At 36.9% G+C, this 27137-nt stretch overlaps 1 non-coding gene across 1 annotated transcript; it reads right to left on the minus strand.

Moving 5' to 3' along the window:
* Positions 1-17832: 17832 nt before the first annotated feature.
* LOC130938145 (small nucleolar RNA R71) lies at positions 17833-17940 on the minus strand. The gene has a single exon (XR_009069322.1). It is a non-coding gene; the product is annotated as a small nucleolar RNA R71 (small nucleolar RNA).
* Between the last annotated feature and the right edge of the window lie 9197 nt (positions 17941-27137).

Genomic DNA, 27137 nt, shown 5'->3' on the forward strand with positions numbered 1-27137 from the left:
TTGTCGAATTAAAGTATTTTTATTTTAATATTGAGGTGCAATTCAAACATATGTTTGAATTTAAGAAAACTTATTTGAGTTGTGATCTAGCTCTAATCTAATACATCCAATTCAGTTTATCCATAAAATTAACAAAGTAATAGCATCATCTTAAATTTGGGATTTAGGTAGGGCTATGGATAGAAGTGGGTCAAGCTACTTCACAAAGGTTCGGCTGGTTTTAAGTTCTTGCTCATTTTATTAAATAGATTATACTTAGGTTTTTTGTAAAATATATTAATTAAAAATGTCAGACAATAGGCTTTAAAAAATGTCTAAAAAGCTCATTGGTTGGCTCGTCAAAATATTATTTTTGTAAGAACAAGTTATTCTTAGTTTAGATTTCAACTATTCATTGCTTGTATTAAACACAAAACAAAATTAAAAAAAATCAATAGTCAATATTAATTAAGATTGTATTTTTTTGTTCATAAAAAAAGTTTATGAATTGTAAATATGGTTATGATATGTTATTAAGGATTGATATATAAATAATTATTTTTATAAATTATGAATTATGAATATTTGAATCCATTTAATATCAATTTAGATTTTTTAAGTTTATTATTTTTTTAGTTCTAATTTATGAAACAGACTTTTTAAATAGGCTCGTGGGCTTGTCGGACTTTAAACAGGCCGAACTTGAATTTGAAAAATAAAATCTATGAGAGGTAACAGATCTAGACTTATGCTGTCTATTTATAACATAGGTCAAACTTGTCAAAGACAAAGCTCGACTTGAATCGGCCTATATCCACCTCTAGGTAGGGCTCAGATATCAAGTACACCAATTTTCTAATGGAGTAGTATATATACAATGTTTGACATAAAGAAAAACAATTGGTAAAATTTTTCTATACTACAAGCTGTACAACTATGATTTATTTTCATCAAATGAAAGACTATAGAACTTCAAGGTTCTTTTCACTACTTTATTTGTTGCATGATCTAACTTTGCATGCTGTAACAGAAATTAATATGTTGAGTACTTAACTAAATTGTATGTAAGAAACAAGATTTATTGAGGGAGAAAATTTTATAAAATTATACATTCCTCTTTCAACTTCTCCACAATTTTTTAGAATTGTGAGATTTCACACAACATCTATTAGTAGAAAACCCAAAAAATATTTTAGTATCACAATAGAATTCATAAAAAATAAGTAGATTTTAAAAAATTTCAACCACATCAATCCAACAATTTATATAACAAAAACTTCATAAAATTGAAATCAATTTTAAAATAGTAATTTCCAATAGAATTAATTTGCAAGCCTGTGTCGTTGCTAATGCTTACTTGATCATATTCTTCGTAGCTTTGTTCATTCATTAGATTCTGCAGATATGATGACATATAATGTGTGAGACCACTATTTTGATACTAATTTTTATCATATTTGATTTTAGGTATAGCAAAAACACTACTGAAGTTAGCTTGCGGAGCTTGTGAGTATAATGCTGAAGGATTACCATGTATTCATAACACGCAGTGGAAGAAAAAAATAATCTTAAAGATCTATTTTGTGTTTAAAATTTATTTAAATAATATATATATCAGATCTAAATATCTTTGGACACTTTAGTAAAAATTTTACTCTTCGATTGTACGAAGACTCTATGCGTATCCAAATTGAGACCAACATTTGCTGTCAACTCCTTGACCAATGAATGTCTGATCTAAATTAAAAAATCTCTTTGCAACTCTTTGCACACCATAAAATTCTTCTCCAAAAATTAGAATTACATACATTTATGTGTGTAGAAGGCTTAAACATTGAGATGCATCCATACCATTCTCTTTCATCCTTTTTCTTCAAGCTCCTAGAATCTGGGCTGTGTATCTTTTTTTGGGCCCCAAATTTGATTTTTGATCATTGATGAGCCACTGAGCACTTTTGACTTCATTGTCTTCATAGTTGCTTGAATGGTGCTTGTAGCTTAGAGAATTTCTTCATAGTTTCTTGTTGAAGCACAAATGGAAAAATCACCTTTTTGTGATCTTTTGTTGCGTTGAGATCTTTCCTTTGTTGTAGCTTTTTTACTTTCCCTTCTTACTTGAAAATAGAAGCTATCTTTTCGTTCTTCTTTTTGCCCTAGCTTTGGACCTTTCCTCTTTCTTCTTTCTTGGTTCAGAGATTAATGTGATAAGGAAGAAAAGGGAAGAGAGAGAAGAGAGAGTTTATGTTCGGTGGAAGTGAAGGAAGATTCAAATGAACTTTAATTTGTTTATTCGGTTGGTGACTAGGTTGAAGAGAGATGTGTTTGTGTGTGTTTACTGAAATAGACTTGGATCTTTATTTAGGCCAACTTTCTTTCTTTTCTTTTACATGGTTTTAGCAACTTATTAATGAATCAAATATGTTTATGCTGAACTTGATGCTGGGCCAGTGTGCGTGTGGTCTTAGGTACATGCTTAATGGGCCTGTTTCAATTCAATTTAATTTCTGCACACTAAACAAAATATATCACACAAGCAATTTGATAATAATCCAAATAATGTTTAGTCATCACTTTTATTATGTTTTGATTTTTCAAACTCAACAATCTCTCTGTTGATGACAAACATTAATAAAATGAATTGAGATGAAATGAGATTGGATTTAAGAAACTTCCCTTTGATGAAGCTCTCCCTTTCCTTTGATCATTAAGCTCCCCCTTTCAAATCAACAAGCAAGCTCATATATCAAATAGTTAAACAACATAAATAGTCTAAAACTAGTACAGTTATCCAGAAAAAATAGTTATTGAAACAGTGTTCAGTAGCTAGAAATAGCAAAAGAGAGTGTCAATCACAACTAGAAATAGCAACAAATTATTGATCTTGCAGCACAGTAAGAGACAAAGACTAAGCATCAGAATCCTTATTTTCAGTGATCAAGACATCTTTCTCTTGCTCAGATAACACTTAATCCTCATCCAGTGAATCAAGGTACTTTAGAAGTACCTCAACTCTGTCCTAAGATTTTAGCAAAGATTTCTCATTTTGGAGAGTAAGTTGTCGAGTTTTTTTGCTGGAGTAGACCATCTGTTTGGTCATATTCACAAACTCCTGAAGTACATCTTAGACTATTCCATTGATCAAGTATTTGTGAGAGATAGAGGTGCCAGCAATCAAATGTGGAGAGAGACTTTCATCTTTACTTTCTTCCATAACTGGATCCTTAGTGGCCTTAGAGCCTTTTTTTTTTGGTTGGTGTCACTGCACCCCCACCTTTAAGGGATGAAATTTTGTTCTCTATGGCCTCATTGCTTAGGTCAATAGAAAAATGCTCAAAAACACATGTTAAAGACATTTCGTATGGTAGTGAAACATTTTTATCGCTTGTCACACAGTCAATCATTTGGCGGATTATGAGATATGCAAATGAAATAGGAGAGAAATTGAGGATTGCATAAAGAATCATGGTGTCACAGATGGTGACCTTTTGGTAGGAGCCACTTTGAGGCAGTATGATGTGGGTAATGATGCGGTGAAGTTGGGTTCTAGTAGGACCTAAGGCTTTGTGTGTGGGTGTCATACCGTCCATGAGAGAGAAATTCTCACATATGTTAGCCAGGACATCCTTATGGGATATGTCCGGATTGTTGTCCCACTTGCTAGACACAAAGGCTTTCACTCCTATATCTTCATAATCAAGGGCATCACTAAGGGATTCTTTGTTCAAAATGATTTAATGGCCCTTATCATATGAGTGAATGTCTCTTTCATGATATAACATGTTTGCATAAAACTCCCTAACCATGTTAGGATACACAAGCTTTCAGATTTTAAAGAGGTTTTTCCATTTTAACAGCTGAAAATTATCTTTAAAATCTATACCCTTGTCAACCAGGCATCCAAGTCAACAACATAGGATGAACATAAAGTGCGTTTCGAGATAATCTCTTTGTGGAATTCAAAATCCATGCATGAAGTAAAACGGTTAGTATCATAGTGAGAATGAGAATATTTTTCAAAGTGAGATTTATAATCAAGAGAGCCAAGACTAGGAGGTTCAGAAACGGTTTGAAAAGCAGGTCTTTTGGTACCTTTAAATAGACGACTAGAAGGGATAGAGCATCCAGAAGGATGAGAGGATGAGTGAGGAGGAGGAGGACACGGCAGATGTTCCTCTTTAGACATTGGTCTTTTTCCCTTTTCTGTTTTGGCCTGAGAGAAACCAACCTCTTGTTGTGGAGAAGAAGGCCTGGGACGTGCAGTCTTTGTTCTTGCCATAGAAGCCAGTGGTTGAGAAGAATGTGAAGAGGATGAGTGTGAGTGAATGTGTATGTGAGTGTGAGCCTGGAGCTTGGAAGTAGGAGGGTTATGAAGAGGGTGATAAGAACATGTGCCTCGATGAGTGATCACTTTCTTTCTCATCATGAGGAAGAAGAGAATGTGAAGAGGGGAGTGAATATGATGGTGTGGAGTAGTGGGAAGGAGAGAAGTTTTCTTGAAAGAAAAAATTGCTTTAAATACAAAGGAAACTTCCTTGAAAGGATAAAACTGACAAAAAAGGAATTTAAGGAATTTAAAATAAAAAAAATCAGTTTTGAAAAGACTAGACAAGATGATTTGAAATATGACTGACAAGAGTTTGACTTAATGTAAAATCAAAAAATTTCGAAAAATAAGAGGCCCATTTCATTGAACAAACCTTTTTTTCACAGGCCAGTGGTGGAGTTTAGGAAACATACTAGACCACCAAGGATTTGTTTCCAGTTTATATCACAAGAAATGTTTAGAGCTATGTTTGAGCCTTTCAAAGGAAGTCATCATCTGCTGAGTTTTGTCTCACTGCGACCTGTGAGACAAAAAAAAACTGAAAATATTTTAAGCACAATTAATTCAAGAACTTAGCATCAATAATTCCCAGTGCAGTACTTAGTTTACAAAATTGATCTTCACATAAAGGTTTAGTGAAGACATCAGCTAATTGATCCTCCGATTTCACAAATTGAATACCAATTGTTCCTTTTTGCACATTTTCTCTTATAGAATAAAACCTAACTTCAATGTACTTTGTTCTTGAGTGTAAAACATGAGTTTTAGAAATTTTTATGACACTCAAGTTGTCACAAAACAAAGGAATACTATTGACTTTCAGTTTGTAATAGGCAAGCTGAATTTTGAGCCAAATTAACTGAGAACAACAAGAGGATGCTGAGATATATTTGGCCTCAGTTGTTGACAAAGCAACAGTAGCTTGCTTTTTGCTCGACCAAACGTTCAAAGATTGTCCAAGAAAGCAACAAATCCCTGAAGTGCTTCTTCTATTCATGCGATCACCCGCAAAATTTGCCTCAAAATACCCAACTATATAGAATTCATCAATTTTAGGATACCACAGACCAATATCAGATGTGCCTTTGATGTATCTAATAATCCATTTAACAGCCGAAAGATGTGATTCTTTTGGGTGAGATTGAAATCTAGAGCACACATCCACACTTTGAATAATCTCCGGTCTAGATGATATTAGATACATAAGTGATCCGATCATTCCTCAATACGGAGTCTCATCAACGTCTTTCCCATTTTCATCCTTGTCAAGTTTTGTATTAGGTTGCATTGGTGTACTCATAGGTTTAGAATTTTCTAAATCAAATTTTTTTACTAATTCTTTGGCATATTTACCTTGGTGTACAAAAATACCACTAGGAATTTGTTTGAAAACTAGGACTTACCCTAGCTTTCAACAGCAAAGTGCTAACCCAACTTGCAAGGGAATCCACTCATGATCGTGACACAAACAAAAATACTAACAAAGAATTTCTGAAATAACTTAGGCTTTTTCTCCTAGTTTACCTCTCTGCCTTTCACCACTTATTGACTTTTTCTTACAAATCTCACCATATTTGCCTTTTTTCTAATGATACTCAGACAGACTAAACTGAGAAAAAGAACTACAAAATAAAAACCATGAAGAAAAAGAATAAGAATAGTTCAGGGAGTTGTGGGAACCGAAACCAGTTCTCTTTTTCTCTTGCTCAATCCTTGGTTATTCACCCCTATTATAGAGAAGTGAAGCTTCCAAGGTTTGAACCAAGTTTAACACTTGGGTTGTCTTCTTCTCCAACATCAGAACCAACAGTGGCATGGCCAGAGGAGAGAGTGAAGGCTTAAACATTGACATGCATTCATACCATTTCTTTCATCCTTTTTCTTCAAGAACCTTGAATTTAGGCCGTGTAACTTTTCTCTGGACCCAAGTTTGATTTTTGACCGTTGATGAGCCACTGAGCACTTTTGACTTCACTGTCTTCATAGTTTCTTGAATGGTGCTTGTAGCTCAGAAGATTTTTTCATGGTTTCTCGTTGAAGCACAAATGGGAAAAGCACCTTTTTGTGATCTTCTGTTGCGTTGAGATCTTTCCTTTGTTGTAGTTCTTTTACTTTTCCTTCTTGCTTGAAAATGGAAGCTATTTTTTTGTTCTTCTTTTTGCCCTAGCTTCAGATCTTTCCTCTTTCTTCTTTCTTGGTTTAGAGATTGATGTAATATGGAAGAAAAGGAAAGAGAGAGAAGAGAGAGTTTGTGTTTGGTGGAAGTGAAGGAAGATTCAAATGAACTTTAATTTGTTTACCCGGTTGGTGACTAGGGTGAAGAGAGATGTGTTTGTGTGTGTTTACCGAAATGGACTTGGATCTTTATTAGAGCCAACTTTCTTTCTTTTCTTTCACATGGTTTCAGCAACTTATTAATAAATCAAATATGTTTATGCTGAACTTGATGCTAGGCCAGTGTGCGTGTGGGCTTGGGTACATGCTTAATGGGCATGTTTCAATTCAATTTAATTTTTGCACACTAAACAAAATATATCGCACAACTAATTTGATAATAATCCAAATAATGATTAGTCATCACTTTTATCATGTTTTGGTTTTTCAAACTCAACATTGTTGAATTAGAATTATATTTAAAAATTAAATTTTAATAGTGATATATGCAAAATTTAGTTAAAATTTATAACTAGGAAGCAGCAGTAGTGACTGATTTAGTGACCAATTTTGAAATTTTGAAGTTTACTATTATCGATAGATTTAGCGACCAAAACATTAGCGACCGATTTAGCAACCGAAATATTAGTCACCATTTAGCGACCGAATAACTTACCACCAAAATATTGGTCGCTATTTAGCGACCGATTTAACGACCAAAATTATTTCGCATGTGTTAGGTGGCCTTGGTTGAAAATCGGTCTCTAAAATTGGTTGCTAAATATTAGCAACCAACATCTGTTGCTATTTTGAATTTAGCAACCAAGGTTTTAGCAACTACCATACTCGGTCGCTAAATCGATCGCTAAGCTGATAGAAAGTAATTTTCAAGAAATATCGGTCGCTATTCTGGTAGTTTCTTGTAATAGACCATCATCCTCCTAAGCCCCTAACCTGCTTCTTTCTCTCACAAGTAACAAATCTGTAACCTCACTGTGTTTCACCCTCCCTCTCTTATCCCCGCTTTCACCTTTGCTTTTTCCCATTGCCCACTCTACCCATTTTACATAGAGTCTGTAGAAGACAGTGATAAGCACACACCAACAAAAAGCCTTGCAGATCTAATTAGAACCAACAAAAACAAGATTTAAGGAAAGTGGATGCAAGTGGTGGACCAGCAGCAGCGAGTATGAAGTCAGCAATGGTTCAATGACGAAGATGGAGGAACAGCCATCGTGAGGGCGGCTGGGTGCTTCTTTGTCTTACTTGAATTGGAAGCAAAGGGAGGAGAAAAGCAACAGCAAGACAACAACATTAGGACAAACAAAACAACACGAGTTCGACAACACTAAAAAAGGTAAGCTTCTCAGCGACATTCCAAATTGGAGATTTTGGTCACATGAAACTCAAATTTCAAAGGGAGAGAGGGTTAGACATTGAGAGACAGAGAGGTCAGAGACTCAGAAGTAAAAGTTTGAAATATTGGCAATAGAGAACTGTAAGAGGAAAAGAGATTAAGAGACTAGAATTTGGAGGATTTACTGCTAGGTTTTCATGGTTTTAAGCTCATATTGGGCCTTTGGGCTGGGTTTGACTCCAATCAGAGTCAAAGAAATAGCTTCTTCAATTTGGAACGTAGAAGAGTGATTTCAGCAAGTAAGCATTTTTGTCCGGTAATTCTGCGTAGAGCAACTTTCTGCAACTCGAAGTGATTCAGGGACAAAGATGGAGGAACAACCGCCGTAGTACTTTTTTGTCACGCTCTCTTTCTTTTTGTTTGTACACTTTGAGTTTAGGTGTAACAATTAATTTGATATTAAAGGTGTTTTATTTGAGATTAACCTGTTTAAAATTATTTTGAATTGGTTTGTTTAAAATTAATCTGTTTGCACAAAATTGATTTTTGTTTAGTCTGGTATTGAATGGTATTGATTGAAGGTTCTGTTTGGAAACTTTTTTATGTTTGCTTAATTTTTTTATTTTTGATCTATATTATAAGTGTAGGGTATGAAAAATAAGTAAATTCATACTTCATTAATGTTTTAACAGAGACTTAATTTAAAAAATTAAATGGTATAAAAATACAATTAAAAAAATATAAAAATTAAATTAAAAATTTAATAAAATTATAAAAATCTGCAGGATCATCAAACATTTATAAAATATGCATCCTTTTTTATATATAAGACTAAAATAATAATTTTTTAATCTATTTAATGAAAATACTTTTTAACAATCATTGAAGTTATATATATAAATTATTAATAATTTTGATTAATAATAATAATAATAATAATCATAATAATAATTTGTTATAAAAAATATTACATTATTATTTTTATTATTATTTAAATTAACCAAAAAAGTTATTATCATAGTTATACTAACTTTTTTCATAGATGATACTAATATGTTATTTATAGAAGCGATCTGTCTTCGTATAACATTTTATGAAATTCAGAGTTACTAGATATCATATGTATCTTAAATTTCAAATAAATAATGGATACCCATAAATTCTTACAAATAGAAGATATATATGGTGTGCAATCCGTTTTTTACAAATCGTCTGTTTTGTTTGGCTTTGTTAATAATAGCTGCATATACGTTTTTCAGTATACAAGCTTTCAAGCGAAGGTGTTACCGTGTTAATTAGCCGGCAACTTTCACTTAACAGTGTTATTTGAAGGCTTTTTCTTTTCTTTTCTATATATATATATAGGCATTCAAATCTATCCTATAGCTATACATTGTTGGGTTTTTTGGGGGCTCCTTTTCTATGTGAAGAAAAATTCTAAATATTAATATCTAAACTTATGAATAGTTGAAGTGGTTGAGATGAGTTAGGGTTGAGTGAAAGATGTCTTATTTTGAGAGAAGAACACCAAACACTAGAAAAAAAAGAAGAGAAAAAAGAAGAGAGAAAGTCATTTTCGCATATATACAAAGCTGTCTCTATAAATTGGTCGCTGCAAATTCGTTAACCGTTGAATCGAGCTCAAATTTAGACAGTGTGTTCTACACATCTGATTCTTTGTTTTCATCGCTCGAATCTTTGATTTGTTGTCTGTAGCTGAAGATATTGGCCACGCACAGTAGCTCTATTTTTGTGGTATTTTCATCTTGTTTTTGTTTTGTAAGCTTTAAAGTTTGGGTTGTTTGGCTTGTTGTGTGCACGTTTTGTGCAGTAATTTGTGACTCTCTTGTACCCTATTTTTCATCATAGTGAAGCTATTTCCTAATCTTGGTGACTCGTGGTTTTTACTTCTCACATTGAAGAGGTTTTTCACGTTAAAAATCTTGGTGTGTTAGCTTGTCTCTAATTTCTGGTTTATGTGATTTTTCCCATTGCTATTGGGTATTATTGTGCTACTGTTAATACTTTTTGTGAGTGGATTGTTGTTGCTCCTCTAATTCTTGCAAGTAAAAAATTATGTGTTTTATTCCTATCAATTGGCATCAGAGCTCAGTTTTGGGTGTTTGGATATAACTTGCTTGAAGGATGGAGGTAAATAACTCTACTAGAATGATAAGTTTGAATGGCACTAATTACTATCAATGGAAAAAAAATGAAGGATTTGTTGTTTGTCAAAAATCTACATTTATCTGTATTTTCTACACAAAAACAAGAATCTAAAACAGATGAAGAATGAGAGTTTGAACACCAATAAGTTTGTGGTTTTATTAGGCAATGGGTGGATGATGAGCGGATGATTTGTATACTTTTTGGCATTGTTTTTAGTATGTTTTTGATATGATCTAGTTAGTTTTTAGTATATTTTTATTAGTTTTTAGTTAAAATTCACTTTTCTGGACTTTACTATGAGTTTGTGTGTTTTTCTGTGATTTCAGGTATTTTCTGGCTGAAATTGAGAGACCTGAGCAAAAATCTGATCCAGAGACTCAAAAGGACTGCAGATGCTGTTGGATTCTGACCTCCCTGCACTCGAAGCGGATTTTCTGGAGCTACAGAAGCCCAATTGGCGCGCTCTCAACGGCGTTGGAAAGTAGACATCCTGGGCTTTCCAGCAATATATGATAGTCCATACTTTGCCCAAGATTTGATGGCCCAAACCGGCGTTCAAAGTCACCTCAAGAAATCCCAGCGTTAAACGCTGGAACTGGCACCCAAATGGGAGTTAAACGCCCAAACTGGCACTAAAGCTGGCGTTTAACTCCAAGGAGAGTCTCTACACGAAAAAGCTTCATTGCTCAGCCCAAGCACACACCAAGTGGGCCCGGAAGTGGATTTTTATGTCATTTACTCATCTATGTACTAGTTTTCTATAAGTAGGACCTTTTACTATTGTATAGAGACATCTACATCTTGGTAGCTATCTTTGAGTTTTATGCTATCTTAGATCATTGGGGGGCTGGCCATTCGGCCATGCCTAGACCTTGTTCTTATGTATTTTCAACGGTGGAGTTTCTACACACCATAGATTAAGGTGTGGAGCTCTGCTGTACCTCGAGTATTAATGCAATTACTATTGTTCTTCCATTCAATTCCACTTGTTCTTTATCCAAGATATCACTTGTTCTTCAACATGATGAAGGTGATGATTGACGCCCATCACCATTCTCACCCATGAACAAGGTGACTGACAACCATTCTTGTTCTACAAGCATCTGAGGCTTAGTGAATATCTCTTGGATTCTTCGGAATCTTCGTGGTATAGGCAGGACCTGATGGCGGCATTCAAGAGAATCCGGAAGGTCTAAACCTTGTCTGTGGTATTCTGAGTAGGATTCAATGATTGAATGACTGTGACGTGCTTCAAACCTGTAACCTACTGGGCGTTAGTGACAGACGCAAAAGAGTGATTCTATTCCGGTAGGGGAGGGAACCAAACCGGTGATTGGCAGCACTGTGACAGAGTGTGTGCATTAGCTTTCACTGCGCGGATGGGAGGTAGCTGCTGACAACAGTGAAACCTTACACGAGCTTGCCATGGAAAGGAGTAAGAAAGGATTGGATGAAGGCATTAGGAAAGCAGAGAGACGGAAGGGAAGGCATCTTCATACACTTGTCTGAAGCTCTTACACCAATGATATACATAAGTATCTCTATCCTTATCTTTTATGTTATTTTCGTTCATCACCATATACATCTGAGTTTGCCTGACTAAGATTTACAAGATGACCATAGCTTGCTTCAATACTAACAATCTCCGTGGGATCGACCCTTACTCACGTAAGGTATTACTTGGACGACCCAGTGCACTTGCTGGTTAGTTGTGCGAAGTTGTGTAATGCCATGGTATTGAGCCGCCAAGTTCTTGGAGCCATTACCGGGGATTATTTGAGTTGTGAAAAAGTATTGTTCACAATTTCGCGCACCAGTGGATGATAATGTTTACAATCACATTGCTAATGAGACTCATGATAGGGTTTTGTGGAATCAAATTGAATCCTTGTATGCTTCCAAGTCTAGCAATAATAAATTGTACTTGTTGAATATGTTGATGAATTTGAGATACAAGGAGGAGTCACAAGTATTAGATCACTTGAATGAATTTCAAGGGGTTCTAGATTAGTTGTCAAGCATGGGAATCAAGTTTGAAGATGAGGTTCAAGGATTGTAGTTGCTAAATACTCTACCAGATTCTTGGGAGATATTTTGCATCTTTCTTACTAATTCTGCTCCGAATAGTAAAGTGAGCATGCAACTTATTAAAGGTGACATTTTAAATGAAGAGATGAGAAGGAAGATGCAGAATTTTTTGTCACACTCTGAAATGTTAGTCACTGAAACCAGGGGAAAAATCAGAATAGAGGTCAAAAGGGTAGAGGTAAAAGCAGGAGCAAATCCAAGTAAAGATACAAAAATGTTGAGTGTCATTACTGTCACAAAATGGGTCACGTTCAAAAATATTACTTTCTTTGGAAAAAGGAGAACAAAGGTAAGCAAGAAAAGAAGGATGATGGTGGTAATGATCGTGTATCTTCTATTTCAGATGATCTTCTTACTGTTGATATTGTTGATTATGAATACAAGGTCAATCTTGTTTCTGATGATGAGTTCAGCTGGGTAATTGATAGTGGCGCTTTAATACATGTTACACCGAAGAAGGAGTTCTTCACTTCTTATACTCCAGGTAATTTTGGAGTGCTTAAGATGGGTAATGATGGCTTAGCCAAGGTTATTGGTGTAGGAGATATTTGTCTTGAGACTAATACGGGAATGAAGCTACTACACAAAGATGTTAGACATGCTCCAGATGTTCGCTTGAATTTGGTTTCAGTTAAAAGGCTTGATCATGAAGACTTTGTAAACACTTTTGACTTTGGACAATGGAAGCTTACTAAAGGTAACTTAGTAGTGGCTCGAAAAAAAGGTACTTTAAGTTTGTATGTGATGCATGCCATGATTGCAAGTGGCACAGACGGTTTGGTCATATTAGTGAAAAAAGGACTTAGTTATTTGGCTCGAAAGGATGCTCTTTCCGGTTTGAAGAATGCAGATTTGGAGAAATGTTCTCATTGCATGGCTGGCAAACAAAGAAGATTATCCTTCAAGAAGCATCAACCTTCAAGAAAATCAAACTTCTTGAAATTGGTACACTGATATTTGTGGTCCTTTGAAGGTACGGTCTTTTAGCGGAGTTATTTACTTATTACTTTTATTGATGATCATTCAAGAAGGCTTTGGAATTATGCTTTGAAAACAAAGAACCAAGCTTTGGAAAAGTTCAAACAATTCCAAGTTTTGGTTGAAAGGCAAATAGGTAAAAAGCTTAAATGTATTCGCACTGATAATGGTGGTGAGTATTGTGGACCATTTGATGAGTATTGCAAGCAGCAAGATATTACGCATGAAAAGACACCTCCTAAAACACCTTAATTGAATGGTTTGGCAGAATGAATGAATAGAACATTGATTGAAAGAGTTAGGTGTATGCTTACTGAAGCTAAGCTACCTAAAGTCTTTTGGGGTGAAGTGCTACTTACAGTGGCTCATGTGATTAATCTAAGTCCTACAATTGCTTTAGATAATGATGTTCCGGGTCATGTTTGGTTGGGCAAAGATGTCTCGTATGGTCACTTGAGAGTCTTTGGATGCAAAGCATTTGTTCATGTTCCAAAGGATGAGAGGTCCAAGTTGGATGTCAAGACAAAGTAGTGAATTTTTATTGGGTATGGTCAAGATGAGTTTGGTTACAGACTTTATGATCCAGTTGAAAAAAAATTTGTAAGAAGCCGTGATGTAGAGTTTATTGAAGACCAAACCATTGAAGACATTGATAAGACAGAGAAGAGTCAATCACAAGAGAGCAGTGACTTGATTGATGTAGATCCAGTTCAGCCGCCTCCTTCATCAGAACTAGCAAAGAATCAAGATCAGGAGCATATGCAACAAAATGAGCCTTTGGTTCCTAATGACCAGGAGATGGGAGATCCAATTGATGCTCCAGTTGATGATGATGCTGATAATCAACTTGAGTTACCTGAAGATCCACCAGGTTTCAATCCTAGGAGGTCTACTAGAGAGCAAAGACCTTCAACAAGGTATCCTTCTAATGAGTATGTAACATTTACTGATGGATATGCGACTGATGAGCGGATAATTTATACGCTTTTTGGCATTGTTTTCAGTATATTTTTAGTATGTTTTAGTTAGTTTTTATTATATTTTTATTAGTTTTTATTTAAAATTCACTTTTCTGGACTTCACTATGAGTTTGTGTGTTTTTCTGGGATTTCAGGTATTTTCTGGCTGAAATTGAGGGACCTGAGCAAAAATCTGATTCAGAGGCTGAAAAGGACTGCAGATGCTGTTGGATTCTGACCTCCCTGCACTCAAAGTGAATTTTTTGGAACTACAGAAGCCCAATTGGCGCGCTCTCAATTGCGTTGGAAAGTAGACATCCTGGGCTTTCTAGCAATGTATAATAGTTCATACTTTGCCCGAGATTTGATGGCCCAAACAGGCGTTCCAAGTTAGCTCAAGAATTCTGGCGTTTAACGCCGGAACTGGCACAAGAATGGGAGTTAAACGCCCAAACTGGCACAAAAGCTGGCGTTTAACTCCAAGAAAAGTCTCTACACGAAAATGCTTCAATGATCAGCCCAAGCACACACCAAGTGGGCCCAAAAGTGGATTTTTACATCATTTACTCATTTCTGTAAACCCTAGGCTACTAGTTCTCTACAAATAGGACCTTTTGCTATTGTATTTGGAGATCTTTCAATCTTCGGATCAGCTTTTGATCATGTTTTTATGATTGAACCCTCTTTGGGAGGCTGGCTATTCGGCCATGCCTAGACCTTGTTCTTATGTATTTTCAACGGTGGAGTTTCTACACACCATAGATTAAGGTGTGGAGCTCTGCTGTACCTCGAGTATTAATGCAATTACTATTGTTCTTCTATTCAATTCAGCTTATTCTTGTTCTAAGATATCACTTGTTCCTCAACTTGATGAATGTGATGATCCGTGACACTCATCATCATTCTCACCTATGAACGTGTGACTGACAACCACCTCCGTTCTACCTTCAATTGAGTGGATATCTCTTGGATCCCTTAATCGGAATCTTCGTGGTATAAGCTAGAATTGATGGCGGCATTCAAGAGAATCCGGAAGGTCTAAACCTTTCTGTGGTATTCTGAGTAGGATTCAAGGATTGAGTGACTGTGACGAGCTTCAAACTCGCGATTGTGGGGCGTTAGTGACAGACGCAAAAGAATCAATGGATTCTATTCCGAGATGATCGAGAACCGACAGATGATTAGCCGTGCTGTGACAGAGCGCGTTGAATATTTTCACTGAGAGGACGGGATTGTAGCCACTGACAACGGTGATGCCCAACATACAGCTTGCCATGGAAAGGAGTAAGAAGGATTGGATGAAGACAGTAGAAAAGCAGAGAGACGGAAGGGACAAAGCATCTCCATACGCTTATCTGAAATTCTCACCAATGAATTGCATAAGTATCTCTATCTTTATTTTATGTTTTATTTATCTTTTAATCATTTATCCTCCATAACCATTTGAATCCGCCTGACTGAGATTTACAAGATGACCATAGCTTGCTTCATACCAACAATCTCCGTGGGATCGACCCTTACTCGCGTAAGGTTTATTACTTGGACGACCCAGTGCACTTGCTGGTTAGTTATGCGGAGTTGTGAATTTTAGACACCACGATATTGAGCACCAAGTTTTTGGAGCCATTACTGGGGATTGTTTCGAGTTGGAAAAGAATGAATCACAATTTCGTGCACCATGTTTTTGGCACCGTTGCTGGGGATTGATTGAGTTTGGACAACTGACGGTTCATCTTGTTGCTTAGATTAGGTATTTTTCTTCAGAATTTTTAAGAATGAATTCTAGAGTTTCAAGGTGATGTTTTTATCCTCACCAAAGCTGATTGATTATTATCAATTTAGCTCTTGAATGCAATATCCTGCTGAAGCTTGGCTAGCCATGTCTAATTCCTTTAGACTAAAGCTTTAGACTAACGTTGCATGATTCCTGGAATTCTTTTTAAAAATTTTGGATCTCTTTATTTCCTTTTCCATATAATTTTCGAAAAATACAAAAAAATTTACAAAATCATAAAAATAAAAAATATTTTATGTTTCTGGTTGAATCTAGTGTCTCATTTTATGTTTGGTGTCAATTGCATGTCTGCATTCTACTAATTTTCGAAAATTACATGCATTATGTTCTTCATTGATCTTCAAGTTGTTCTTGATGATTTCCTTGCTCTGATCTTTAAATTCTCTTGTCTTGAGTGTTTTGTTATTTCTCATATGCATTCTCAATTTGTTAGTGTCAATAGTATACAAACTTCTAAGTTTGGTGTCTTGCATGCATTGTTTATTTGATCTTAGTTGCATTTTGATTATTCCTCATCCTTAAAAATTCAAAAAAAAAAATTTATTTGTGTCTTTTCAAGTCAATAATACAGAGAATTGAAGATTCAGAACATGTAGCAGAGGAATTACACTGAAAAAGCTGGGCGTTCAAAACGCCCAGTGAAGAAGGAAAACTGGCATTTAAACGCCAGCCAGGGTACCTGGCTGGGCGTTTAACGCCCAAAAGGGTAGCATTTTGGGCGTTAAATGCCATAATGTATACCACCCCTGGCTGGGCGTTTAACGCCCAAAAGGGTAGTATTTTGGGCGTTAAATGCCATAATATATACCATTCTGGGCGTTTAACGCCAGGATGGCACACGAGGGAAGATTTTGTTTTTAATGCCAATTTTTTTTCAAGTTTTCATAATTTTTTCAAAATCAAATCTTTTTCAAATCATATCTTTTCAATCATATCTTTTCAAAATCAATTTCTTTTCATTTTCAAAAATACTTGCTAACAATTAATGATTTGATTCAACATTTCAAGTATGTTGCCTTTTCTGTTGAGAAAGGTTTAATGTTTGAATCATATCTTTTCTTGTTAGCCAAGTCATTAATTTAAAAAAAAATCAGATCTTTTTAAATTGTTTTTCAATCATATCTTTTCAATCATATCTTTTTAAAACCATAATTTTTCAATCATATCTTTTTGATTTCTAATTTCAAAATCTTTTTCAATTTCACTTAATTTCTTTCCCAATCTTAGTTTTCGAAAATCAATTACCATTTTTCAAAATTTCTTTTAATTAATTCACTTTAATTTTCGAAAATTTCTTCCCCTCTTCTCACATCCTTCTATTTATGGACTAACACTCCTCCTCAAGGCACAATTCGAACTCTATCTCTCTTGATAAGTTCGAATTCTTCTACCTCCTCCTTCTATTCTTCTTTTCCTCTGACACCTCAAGGAATCTCTATACTGTGACATAGAGGATTCTATATTTTCTTGTTCTCTTCTCTTTCATATGAGCAGGAGCAAAGACAAAAGCATTCTTGTTGAGGCTGACCCTGAACCTGAAAGGACCTTGAAGCGAAAGCTAAGAGAAGCTAAAGCACAACTCTCTGTAGAGGACCTAATAGAAATCTTCAAACAAGAAGAAGATATGGCAGCCGAAAACAATAACAATGCCAACAATGCAAGGAAAGTGCTGGGTGACTTTACTGCACCTACTCCCGACTTCTATAGGAGAAGCATCTCTATCCCTGCCATTGGAGCAAACAACTTTGAGCTTAAGCCTCAATTAGTTTCTCTAATGCAACAGAATTGCAAGTTCCATGGACTTCCATTGGAAGATCCTCATAAGTTTTTAGCTGAATTCTTGCAAATTTGTGACACTGTCAAGACTAATGGGGTTGACCCTGAGGTCTACAGACTTATGCTATTCCCTTTTGCTGTAAGAGACAGAGCTAGGATATGGTTGGACTCACAACCTAAAGAAAGTCTGAACTCTTGGGAAAAGCTAGTCAATGCCTTCTTGGCAAAGTTCTTTCCACCTCAAAAATTGAGTAAGCTTAGAGTGGAAGTCCAAACCTTCAAACAGAAGGAAGGTGAATCCCTCTATGAAGCTTGGGAAAGATACAAACAATTGATCAGAAATTGTCCTTCTGAAATGCTTTCTGAATGGAGCATCATAGGTATTTTCTATGATGGTCTGTCTGAACTGTCCAAGATGTCATTGGACAGCTCTGCTGAAGGATCTCTTCATCTGAAGAAGACACCTGCAGAAGCTCAAGAACTCATTGAAATGGTAGCAAATAACCAATTCATGTACACTTCTGAAAGGAATCCTGTGAACAATGGGACGAATCAGAAGAAAGGAGTTCTTGAGATTGATACTCTGAATACCATATTGGCCCAGAACAAAATATTGACTCAGCAAGTCAATATGATTTTTCAAAGTCTGTCTGGAATGCAAGCTGCACCAGGCAGTACTAAGGACGCTTCATCTGAAGAAGAAGCTTATGATCCTGAGAACCCATCAATGGAAGAGGTGAATTACATGGGAGAACCCTATGGAAACACCTATAATCCTTCATGGAGGAATCATCCAAATCTCTTATGGAAGGATCAACAGAGACCTCAACAAGGTTTCAACAACAATAATGGTGGAAGAAACAGGTTTAGCAATAGCAAGCCTTTTCCATCATCTTCTCAGCAACAGACAGAGAATTCTAAGCAGAGCCACTCAGACTTAGCAACCATGGTCTCTGATCTAATCAAAACCACTCAAAGTTTCATGACTGAAACAAGGTCCTCCATTAGAAATTTGGAGGCACAAATGGGTCAGCTGAGTAAGAAAGTTACTGAACTCCCTCCTATTACTCTACCAAGCAATACAGAAGAAAATCCAAAAGGAGAGTGCAAGGCTATCAACATGGCCGAATTTGGAGAGGAGGAAGAGGCAGTGATCGCCACTGAGGAAGACCTCAATGGACGTCCACTGGCCTCCAATGAGTTCCCTAATGAGGAACCATGGGAATCTGAGGCTCATACTGAGACCATAGAGATCCCATTAGATTTACTTCTGCCATTCATGAGCTCTGATGAGTATTCTTCCTCTGAAGAGGATGAAGACGTCACTGAAGAGCAAGTTGCTAAGTACCTTGGAGCAATCATGAAGCTGAATGACAAGTTATTTGATAATGAGACTTGAGAGGATGAACCCCCTTTGCTCACCAAAGAACTGGATGACTTGACTAGGCAGAGATTACCTCAAAAGAGACAGGACCCTGGAAAGTTCTCAATACCTTGTACCATATGCACCATGACCTTTGAGAAGGCTCTGTGTGACCTAGAGTCAAGCATAAACCTCATGCCTCTCTCTGTAATGGAGAAGCTAAGGATCTTTGAGGTGCAAGCTGCAAGAATCTCACTAGAGATGGCAGAAAATTCAAGAAAACAAGCTTATGGACTTGTAGAGGATGTTCTGGTAAAGGTTGAAGACCATTACATCCCTGCTGATTTCATAATCCTAGAGACTGGGAAGTGCATGGATGAATCCATCATCCTTGGCAGACCCTTCCTAGCCACAGCAAAGGCTGTATTTGATGTTGAAGAAGAGAATTGATCATTCAAGTGAATGAAGAATCCCTTGTGTTTAAGGCTCAAGGATATCCCTCTGTAACCATGGAGAGGAAGCATGAAGAGCAACCCTCAAAACAGAGTCAAACAGAGCCCCCACAGTCAAACTCTAAGTTTGGTGTTGGGAGGCCACAACTAACTTCTAAGTTTGGTGTTGAACCCCCACATTCAAACTCTAAGTTTGGTGTTGGGAGGTTCCAACATTGCTCTGAACATCTGTGAGGCTCCATGAGAGCCCACTATCAAGCTACTGACATTAAAGAAGCGCTTGTTGGGAGGCAACCCAATGTTATATTTATCTATTTTCCTTTGTTATTTTATGTTTTCTGTAGGTTGATGATCATGTGAAGTCACAAAATCAATTGAAAAAGCAAAAACAGAATGAAAAACAGAAAGAAAAATAGCACACCCTGGAGGAAAACTTGCTGGCGTTTAAACGCCAGTAAAGACAGTAAATGGGCGTTTAACGCCCAGTCTGGCACAATTCTGGGCGTTTAACGCCAGAAAGGGGCACCAGACTGGCGTTTAACACCAGAAAGGGGCAAGAAGTTGGCGTTAAATGCCAGAAATGGGCACCAGCCCGGCGTTTAATGCCAGGATTGGCATAATGAGCATTTTTGCTCGCCACTTGGTGCAGGGATGAATTATCCTTGACACCTCAGGATCTGTGGACCCCACAGGATCCCCACCTACCCCACCACTCTCTCTCCTCTTCTTCCATTCACCAATCACCTCAACACTTCTTCCCCAAGAACCCCTCACCTATCAAATCCTACCATTCTCTTCACCACTCACATCCATCCTTAATAAAACCCCACCTACCTCACCATTCAAATTCAAACCACTTTCCCTCCCAAACCCACCCATACATGACCGAACCCTACCCCTCTCTCTACCCCTATATAAACCCATCTTCACTCCTTCATTTTCACACAACCTACACACTGCTTCTCCCCCTTGGCCGAAAAACAAAGCCACCTCCATCTCCTCTATTTCTTCTTCTTCTACTCTTTTCTTTCTTCTTTTGCTCGAGGACAAGCAAACCTTCTAAGTTTGGTGTGGTAAAAGCATTGCTTTTTATTTTTCCATAACCATTTATGGCATCTAAGGCCGGAGAAACCTCTAGAAAGAGGAAAGGGAAGGCAAAAGCTTCCACCTCCGAGTCATGGGAGATGGAGAGATTCATCTCAAGGGTGCATCAAGACCACTTCTATGAAGTTGTGGCCATGAAGAAGGTGATCCCTGAGGTCCCTTTCAAAACTCAAAAAGGGTCAACTTTGATCAAAGGTTGGACCAAGTCCTCATAAACATTTTTGAAGAGGGCACTCAATGGAAGAGAGATTCAAGAGGGAAGCCGGTTCAACTGAAAAGGCATGACCTCAAGTCCATCACTAAGAAAAGGATGGAGCAAACAAGAGATCCCACTCATCATGAAATCCCTGAGATGCCTCAAGGGATGCACTTTCCTCCACAAAACTATTGGGATCAAATCAACACCTCCCTAGGAGAATTGAGTTCCAACATGGGACAACTAAGAGTGGAGCACCAAGAACATTCCATCCTCCTCCATGAAATTAAAGAAGACCAAAGAATCATGAGAGAGGAGCAACAAAAGTAAGGAAGAGACATTGAGGAGCTCAAGCACTCCATAAGATCTTCAAGAGGAAGAACAAGCCGCCATCACTAAGGTGGACCCGTTCTTTAATCTCCTTGTTCCTTATTTTTCTGTTTTTTGAAAATTATGCTTCATGTTTTATTTATGTTTGTGTCTTATGATCATCAATGTCTTAGTGTCTATGCCTTAAAGTTATGAATGTCCTATGAATCCATCACCTTTCTTAAATGAAAAATGTTCTTAATTGAAAAAGAGAAGAATTACATGAATTTTGAATTTTATAACAGATTAATTATTTTGATGCGGTGGCAATACTTTTATTTTCTAAATGTATGCTTGAACAGTGCATGTCTTTTGAATTTGTTGTTCATGAATGTTAAAATTGTTGGATCTTGAAATAATGATGAAAAAAGGAGACATGTTACTGAGGATCTGAAAAATCATAAAAATGATTCTCGAAGCAAGAAAAAGCAGTGAATACAAAAAAAAAGGAAAAAAAAAAGAAAAGATAGATTATGTGCGGAAAAAAATATATAATAAAGTCGTGATCCAAGGCATAAAGAGTGTGCTTAAGAACCCTGGACACCTCTAATTGGGGACTCTAGCAAAGCTGAGTCACAATCTAAAAAGGTTCACCCAGTTATGTGTCTGTGGCATGTATGTATCCGGTGGTAATACTGGAAGACAGAGTGCTTTGGGCCACGGCCAAGACTCATAAAGTAGCTGTATTCAAGAATCATCATACTTAACTAGGAGAATCAATAACACTATCTGGATTCTGAGTTCCTATAGATGCCAATCATTCTGAATTTTAAAGGATAAAGTGAGATGCCAAAACTGTTCAGAGGCAAAAAGCTAAAAGCCCCGCTCATCTAATTAGTACTGATCTTCATAGAGGTTTTTGGAATTCATTGTATATTCTTTTTTTTTATCCTATTTGATTTTCAGTTGCTTGGAGACAAGCAACAATTTAAGTTTGGTGTTGTGATGAGTGGATAATTTATACGCTTTTTGGCATTGTTTTCAGTATGTTTTTAGTATGTTTTAGTCAGTTTTAATTATATTTTTATTAGTTTTTATTTAAAATTCACTTTTCTGGACTTCACTATGAGTTTGTGTATTTTTCTGTGATTTCAGGTATTTTCTGGCTGAAATTGAGGGACCTGAGCAAAAATCTGATTCAGAGGCTGAAAAGGACTGCAGATGCTGTTGGATTCTGACCTTCCTGCACTCGAAGTGGATTTTCTGGAACTACAGAAGCCCAATTGGCGCGCTCTCATATGCGTTAGAAAGTAGACATCCTGGGCTTTTCAGCAATGTATAATAGTCCATACTTTGTCCGAGATTTGATGGCCCAAACAGGCATTCCAAGTCAGCTCAAGAATTCTGGCATTTAACGCCGGAACTGGCACAAGAATGGGAGTTAAACGCCCAAACTGGCACAAAAGCTGGCGTTTAACTCCAAGAAAAGTCTCTACATGAAAATGCTTCAATGCTCAGCCCAAGAACACACCAAGTGGGCCCGGAAGTGGATTTTTACATCATTTACTCATTTCTGTAAACCCTAGGCTACTAGTTCTCTACAAATAGGACCTTTTGCTATTGTATTTGGAGATCTTTCAATTTTCGGATAAGCTTTTGATCATGTTTTTATGATTGAACCTTCTTTGGAAGGCTGGCCATTCGGCCATGCCTAGACCTTGTTCTTATGTATTTTCAACGGTGGAGTTTCTACACACCATAGATTAAGGTGTGGAGCTCTGCTGTACCTCGAGTATTAATGCAATTACTATTGTTCTTCTATTCAATTCAGCTTATTCTTGTTCTAAGATATCACTTGTTCCTCAACTTGATGAATGTGATGATCCGGGACACTCATCATCATTCTCACCTATGAATGTGTGACTGACAACCACCTCCGTTCTACCTTCGATTGAGTGGATATCTCTTGGATCCCTTAATCGGAATCTTCGTGGTATAAGTTAGAATTGATGGCGGCATTCAAGAGAATCCGGAAGGTCTAAACCTTGTCTGTGGTATTCTGAGTAGGATTCAAGGATTGAGTACTTTGTGACGAGCTTCAAACTCACGATTGTGGGGCGTTAGTGACAGACGCAAAAGAATCAATGGATTTTATTCCGACATGATCGAGAACCGACAGATGATTAGCCGTGCTGTGACAGAGCGCGTTGAATATTTTCACTGAGAGGACGGGATTGTAGCCACTGACAACGGTGATGCCCAACATACAGCTTGCCATGGAAAGGAGTAAGAAGGATTGGATGAAGACAGTAGAAAAGTAGAGAGACGGAAGGGACAAAGCATCTCCATACGCTTATCTGAAATTCTCACCAATGAATTGCATAAGTATCTCTATCTTTATTTTATGTTTTATTTATCTTTTAATCATTTATCCTCCATAACTATTTGAATCCGCCTGACTGAGATTTACAAGATGACCATAGCTTGCTTCATACCAACAATCTCCGTGGGATCGACCCTTACTCGCGTAAGGTTTATTACTTGGATGACCCAGTGCACTTGCTGGTTAGTTGTGCGGAGTTGTGAATTTTAGACACCACGATATTGAGCACCAAGTTTTTGGAGCCATTACCAGGGATTGTTTCGAGTTAGAAAAGAATGAATCACAATTTCATGCACCAGTGACCTTGAATGATGGGGGGGAACCTGAATGTTATGAGGAAGCTATGGAAGGTGACGACAATAAGAAATGGTTTGATGCAATGCAAGATGAAATGAAATTCTTGCATGATAATCAAATATTTGAACTTGTGAAGTTGTCAAAAGGGAAGAAAGCTTTGCAGAACAGGTGGGTTTATAGGTTGAAGCCAGAAGAAAATGCTCACTGTCCAAGGTACAAGGCTAGATTGGTGGTCAAGGGCTACAGGCAGAAAAAATGAGTTGACTATAATGAGATCTTTTCACCAGTTGTGAGAAAATCTTCTATTAGGACTGTTTTGAGTTTGATTGCAAGTCTTGATTTAGAGATAGAGCAGATGGATGTGAAAACTACTTTCCTTCATGGCAATCTTAAGGATGAAATTTACATGGAATAACCTGAAGGTTTCATGGTAAAAGGCAAAGAGGATCATGTTTGCAAACTGAAGAAGAGCTTGTATGGCTTGAAGCAAGCTCCAAGGCAATGGTACAAGAAGTTCGAGTTTGTTATGGCAGAACAAGGCTACAAGAAGACTACTTCTGATCATTGTGTATTTGTTAAATAGTTTACTAGTAATAATTTTATTATCCTTTTGATATATGTTGATGACATGCTTATTGTTAGTCAAAATGCTTCTAAGATTGATATGTTGAAGAAGCAATTGCAATGTCATTTGCAATGAAGGACTTTAGGCTGGCAAAGGAGATTCTTGACATAAGAATAGAACATGATAGAAAGGAGAAGAAACTTTGGTTGTCACAGGAGAAATACATAGAGACAATGTTGCACAGGTTTCAAATGGAGAAAGCAAAGGCCGTTAGTACTCCTCTTGCTACACACTTCAAATTGAGTTGTAAGCAAAGTCCATCAAGTGATGAAGAGAAGAAAGACATGGAAAAAGTTCCATATGCATCAGCCGTGGGTAGTTTAATGTATGCTATGGTGTGCACAAGACCGGATATAGCTCATGCTGTTGGTTGTGTTAGCCGTTTTGTTTCAAACTCAGGAAGAGAGCATTGGAATACTGTAAAATGGATAATGAGATATCTTCGTAGTACTTCTAACATGAAGTTGTGTTATGGAAGTGATAAGCCTATTCTAATTGGTTATACTAACTCAAACATGGCAGGAGATATTAACTCTAGAAGGTCCATTTCAGGCTTCTTGATCAACTTTGCGGATGGAGCTGTATCTTGGCAATCTAGATTGCAAAAATGTGTTGCTTTATCTACTACAAAGGCCGAGTTTATTGCCATTACCGAAGCGTTCAAGTAGATGCTTTGGATGAAGAAATTCTTGAGAGAACTCGGGTTTACTCAAGAGAGGTATGTGTTGTTTTGTGATAATCAAAGTGCTATACATCTTGGTAAAAATTCTACTTTCCAATTTCGATCCAAACATATTGATGTGAGATATCATTGGATACGTGATGTTTTCGATGCTGAGTTGTTGGAACTTGAAAAGGTTCATACTAATGAGAATGGTTCTGATATGATGACCAAGGCATTACCAAGATGGAAGTTTGAAGTTTGTTGCTTAATCGCCGAATTGGCGGTTACCTCCACATAGTCGTGAGGGGGAGATTTGTTGGATTTTTGGACTCCCTTCCTATGTGGCGAAAAAGCCCAAATGTTAGTATCCAAACCCATGAATAGTTGAAGTGGTTGAGGTGAGTTAGGGTTGAGTAAGAGAGGTCTCATTTTGAGAGAAAAACACCAAATACTAGAGAGAAGAGAAGAGAGAAAGTCATTTTCACACATATACAAAGCTGTCTCCATAAATTGGTCGCTGTAGATTTGTTAACCGTTGGATCGAGCTCAAATTTGGACAGTGTGTTTCACACATCTGGTTCTTTGTTTTTACCTTTTGAATCTTTGATTTAATATTTGTAGCTGGAGATATTGGCCACAGATAGCAGCCCTATTTTTGTAGTATTTTCATCTTCTTGTTCTTGTTTTGTAAGCTTTGAAGCTTGGGTTGTTTAGCTTGTTGTATGCACATTTTGTGCAGTAATTTGTGACTCTCTTGTACCCTATTTTTCATCATAGTAAAGCTATTTCTTGATCTTGGTGACTCATGGTTTTTACTTCTCACATTGAGGAGGTTTTTCACATTAAAAATCTTATTTATGTCATTTTTTCATTGCTATTGAATATTATTGTGCAATTGTTAATACTTGTTGTGAAGGAATTGTTGCTCCTCTAATTCTTGTAGATAGAGAATTGTGTGTTTTATTCCTATCACACATAACATAGTCATAAGATTGAAACACTGAAAGTACTAAAGAAGTAATTAAAATAAAATAACGACCCAATTAAAAATGAAGGTACAAGTAAGTATGGTAGTAATTATGTTTTTCTTTGTAGACCTCATGATGTTTGTATGTATACATTAAATATTTGTTGATTGGTTAGATGAAGAACGAAGTTTAGAAAGCATGATTAGAGAATAATAGAGTGATTGACCCTAGACACTTGAGAGATTAGAGTGATATACACTACCAGTGAGGGTTCAGTGCTTAAATTCTATGTTCCCTGCTTTCATGAGCTATCTTCTTCTTGCAAGTTATTTGTATTGTATTTTGTGATTTGAATTAGTGAAATCCAGTTTATATTTGTTCTTGAAAGATTTATTTACTTTTTCACCAAGTAGGTAGATTCATCTTTGCATGTAGTTGCATTCATATAGATAGGTTGCATTTCATATTAATCTACCATTCCTCTTCATCTTTATACTTTCTCTTGAGCTTAGCATGAGGACATGCTAATGTTTAAGTGTGGGAAGGTTGATAAACCACTATTTCATGGTTTATCTTGTGCTCAATTGAGTGGTTTTTATCAACTCTTTACCCACTTATTCATACTATTTGCATGGTTTTACATTTGCCTTCCTAATTATGTGCTTTGATTGAAAACATGCTTCTTTGGCCTTAAGTTCCCTATGTTTAATCCTCTCTTATTACCATTAGATGCCTTGATATGTGTGTTAAGTGATTTCAGAGATTTCAGGGTAGGAATGGCTCAGAGGATAGAAATGAAGCATGCAAAAGTCGAAGGAATACAAGAAGTTGGAGAACTGCTAAGCTGTCCAGCCTGACCTCTTCGCACTCAAACAGCTCTAAGTTTAGCTACAGAAGTCCAAACGACGCGGTTCCAGTTGCGTTGGAAAGCTAACGTCCGGGGCTTCGATTTGATATATAATTTGCCATAGCCACCGCGAAGTTAGGCGACGCGAACGCGTGAATGACGCGCCCGCATCGCATATGCGAACTTCAATCCGCGCGGACGCATGGACGACGCCTCCGCGTCACTTGCCCGCGACCTTAACGTAACAGAAATCGCAGGGAGCGATTTCTAGACTGCTTTTGACCCAGTTTTCAGCCCAGAACACACAAAATAGAGGCTATAAAGTGGGAGAATGCATCCATTCATAGGCA

Source organism: Arachis stenosperma, chromosome 6, assembly GCF_014773155.1.
Source record: "Arachis stenosperma cultivar V10309 chromosome 6, arast.V10309.gnm1.PFL2, whole genome shotgun sequence".
Taxonomy (NCBI): domain Eukaryota; kingdom Viridiplantae; phylum Streptophyta; class Magnoliopsida; order Fabales; family Fabaceae; genus Arachis; species Arachis stenosperma.